We start from the raw sequence: 4384 nt of genomic DNA on the forward strand, positions 1-4384 counted from the left end.
ACATCTTTATGGGTGTTCTTGGGCTTATTTTTATTCCAAAAAATTCGAAATTGGGCTTAGATCATAAAACATGTTCTTATTTCGGAACTGTTGTTAGCTGTGTTCTTCTGTGACGTGTCCAAATGGTATTGGAAAAAATTATTTGGGGGTCGAGAGTTTTATTTGGTTTCATCTTCTTTGGTTTTATCGACCTAGGGTTCACATATCCGGAGTGCTCAAAGGGTGATTTCAGTGCCGATCTCTTCGTAACCGTCTCCGCTGTCTCGTCTGTGTCCGGCGTCTCTGCAAGCTCTTCCTCTCGACTTTCTCGGCTGTCTTGCGAAGCTCCTCACCTTCTCTGCAAGAGATCTCGTAGTCTCCTCCGTCGCCGCTGTCTCCTCTGTCTCATCGGCGATCTCTTTACCGTCTACTCGTCTCGTTTGTCTCCGGCGTCTCGTCTGTCTCCGGCGCCTCGTCTGTCTCGTCTCATCTCCGGCGAACAAAGGTAAAGGTAATATCATCTTCTTGGTTTCATGGATCTGTCATCGATTTAGGGTATTGAAATCTTTGAAAATATTTGAATTAGGTTAGGATTTAGTCTCATCTGGCAAAGTTTTGATTAACATAGGATTTGTTTGAGTCAATTTTGAGTCTCGTGTGTTGTTTGAGTCAATTTTGAGTCGCGTGTGTTGTTACAGTCAAACCTTGTGAGTCAATTTCGATTCTGTTTGAGTGAATTTACAGTAATGATTTATCGCTTTTGCTTGAGTCTCGTGTGTTGTTACAGTATTTCGCTTATGTTTGAGTGAATTTACAGTAATGATTAATCCATTTTGCTTGTTTCTTTTATGAGGCTTCTAGGTGAGATTAAACATTGGAAATTAAATCGAGGAGAAGGATCATCAAATCTGCATCATCAAACGATAGGAATCTCAAGGTTAGTGTATATTGACAGTGTTGTGATTGTCGGTTGATTTGGTTTATTTCTTGCTTGTTTGATTTCGGTTATTTTTTGCTTGCGAGATTAGGTTTATTTTGTGCTTGTTTGATTAGGTTTGATTAAAACTTGGATGATTTGATTGGGGTTGTGTTTTAGGTAGTAGTTTAAATTTTAAAACTTGCGAGACTGAGTTATATATGAAAGCATTAAAACTAGTGGTTTAGGTAGTATGTTTAGTTTTTGTTCTTGCGAGACTGAGTTATATTTGTTGTACTTGAGTGTTCTTGCTAGACTAACAACTTGCGAGACTGAGAACATTGTTAAAACTTTAAAACTTTGAAATTTTTTTTAAAAACACTCAATGACCTATATTTACTTCTGATTTGACTGAAGTAGGTAATGGTTATTGAGAATTTAAAGGCCCTAACAACAAAATACTTTTGATTTAATGATCCTCTTACCTTCAGAATATTACACCCATTGTTTTAAGCTTCTTACATCCATCGTCTTTAAGCTTCTTCCTTCTTTAAGCTTCTTCCTTCTTTAAGCTTCTTCCTTCCTTAAGCTTCTTCCATCCCGTTTAAGCTTCTTCATTCTTTAAGCTTTCCTTCTTTATGCTTCTTTCTTCTTTAAGGTTCTTCCTTAGTTAACTTTCTTCCTTCTTTAAGTCTGATTATCCTATGGCATCAAACAACACTCCTAGCAGTCAGTCTCAATCATACTTTAGCCTTCTTAACTTCCCATATGACAGCTTTGCTCCCAATATAAACACTGATTCGTCTCAAATCCCTGCTTTTAGTTCACAAACTAGTTCACAGCCGCCTATACCTCCTAGTCAATCAGAAGTGACTCCAGAACAGCGTAGGGAGAAACGCTTATGGACCGCACAAGATGACTTGGTGCTGATAAGCGCTTGGTTAAACACATCGAAGGATGTTGTTGTTGGGAATGGCCAGAAGGCAGTGTCCTTTTGGAACCGTATAGGAAAATACTACGAAACAAGTAGTCATGTACGTGGTGGTGCTGAGTCTAGGCTTGCTGACCATTGTAGACAAAGATGGCAAAAAGTCAGTTAGGAAGTAAGCCAATTCTGTGGAGCTTTTGCAGAGGCAGAGCGTGAGAAAGCAAGTGGCATGAGCGATGTTGACGTTTTACAAAATGCTCACCAAATATATTTGAAGTTGTACAAGAAGAAGTTTGCTTTGGAGTATGCTTGGAGTGTGCTACGCTTTGAGCAGAAATGGGCTAACCTCGAGACGATGAACCCCACTCCCAAAACAACCAGTTCGAGCAAAAGGAAAGCTGATGAAGCTGCTGGATCTACAGGTTCTGTCGTTGGTGAGCACGAGAGCAGGCCTCCGGGCATAAAGGCATCAAAAAAAGTTAAGAGCAAAGGCAAAGAGAAGGCTACACCATCTGCTGAGTTTAGTAACATGTGGGAGATAAAACAGAAAGACCTAGAGGGCATGAAACAACTCCAAAAGATGTCCATTCTTGACACTCTAATTGCCAAGAATGAAACCCTAGATGATGATGAAAAAGCCCTAAAGAAGAAGTTAATGGCGGAACTTTTTTAACTTAGAAGAATTAGCTAATGTCCGCTGGAGTGTATGCTTGTTTGTTTTAACTATGTTAGTCCAATGTTTTTATGTTTTAATCCTATGTTTTTATGTTTTAATCATATATTTTTATGTTTTAATCCTCTGTTTTTATGTTTTAATCATATGTTTTTATGTTTTAATCCTCTGTTTTTATGTTTTAATCCTATGTTTTTATGTTTTAATCCTATGTTTATTTGTTTTTAATGAATACGCATATGTTTGTTTAACCCTTGGCTTAATCCTCTGTTTATTATGTTTTTTATGAATACGCATATGTTTTTTATTTCAGGTAGACGAAGATATGTTCTCTGATTATGACTATGGCATAAACAGCCCACTAGACTATAGTGATGATTCAAAATCAGAGGCTGAGACCTGTTACTATGAACCTACACCATCAGTTGGACGACCTAGTCTTACGAACCGTGAGGTATTGGTTCCACTACCTGCTCATGTGACACAACCAGCCGAGGTTGGACGACCTAGTCTTACGAACCAGCCGAACGACCAAGTCAACCAGCGTAACGACCAAGTGATCATTGAGCTCAAGGACCAAGTGATTCAGCTCAACGACCAAATGATCCAGCTCAAGCTTTTGGTGATCCAGCTCAAGGACCAAGTCATGCACCTGAAGGACCACGTGATGCAGCTCAAGTAAAGTTTGGGATGTTGTTTCGTTGAGTTTGGGATGTTGTTTGTTGAGTTTGGGATGTTGTTTCGTTGAGTTTGGGATGTTGTTGTCTTATTTGTTTGGTGTTTCGAACGTACTTTGAAAGACAAAAGTCACATGTATTTGTTTGCTTTGTTTGGACAGAGTCACAAGAATTTTTTGAGTTTGTCCGTTTAAGTCACATGTAAGTTACATGTATTTGTTTGCTGAGTTTGAGTCACATGTATTTGTTTGTATTTGTTTGCTTTGTCACAAAGTCACAGAGTCACTTGGTCCTTGTTCGTCACATGCATAATTTACAAACATCTCACTCTTGTCCGAAGTCCTTGTCCTCGTTACATGCATAATTTACAAACATCTCACTCTTGTTCTATATATATGCGAAGAGATCAAGATCAAATCATACAAACAAGTTACATATATTTTCTCTTCTCTCTTTTTTTAAAGCTCTCTCTTTTGTTCATCTTATTCAAAATCAATCCATTTTATTTCTCTCACCAAAAACACTTTCTTTCTCAACCCTTTCATGGCATCTGCTTCTAACAATTTTCACTATCATTATGATCCAAATAATGATAGTTTAAACCAATACTTTCAAGAGCAATTTAGCAATCAATTTCAAGCTGTTGAAGAGGAAAGTCCTGTCGAAAGGAAACCACGTACATATATCGATAGAAAACGCAAAGAAGGCCATGACCGTTTGTGAAACGATTATTTTTCTGATAATCCAACATACAATGCTCACCAATTCCGCCGACGGTTTCGAATGAACAAACCGTTGTTCTTGCGTATTCTGAATCGTCTCAGTGAAGAAGTTCCATATTTTAAGCCAAAAAGGGATGCAACCTTCCGGAATGGTCTTTCACCGCTACAAAAATGTACTGCAGCAATTCGACTATTAGCATATGGGGCTGCAACGGACTCGGTTGACGAATATATACGTCTTGCTGAATGTACTGCCCGTCAATGTTTGGAACATTTCGTCGTCGGAATAGTTGACTTGTTTGGCACTGAATACCTACGCCGACCCACACCAGAGGATCTTGAAAGGCTACTCTTTTATGGAGAAAAGCGGGATTTTCCCGGGATGGTTGGAAACATCGACTGTATGCACTGGAAGTGGAAAAATTGCCCAACCGCTTGGAAAGGAATGTATTCACGAGGCACCGGTAAGCCAACAATTGTTTTGGAGGC

This window comes from Camelina sativa, chromosome 9, assembly GCF_000633955.1.
Source record: "Camelina sativa cultivar DH55 chromosome 9, Cs, whole genome shotgun sequence".
Taxonomy (NCBI): Eukaryota; Viridiplantae; Streptophyta; class Magnoliopsida; order Brassicales; family Brassicaceae; genus Camelina; species Camelina sativa.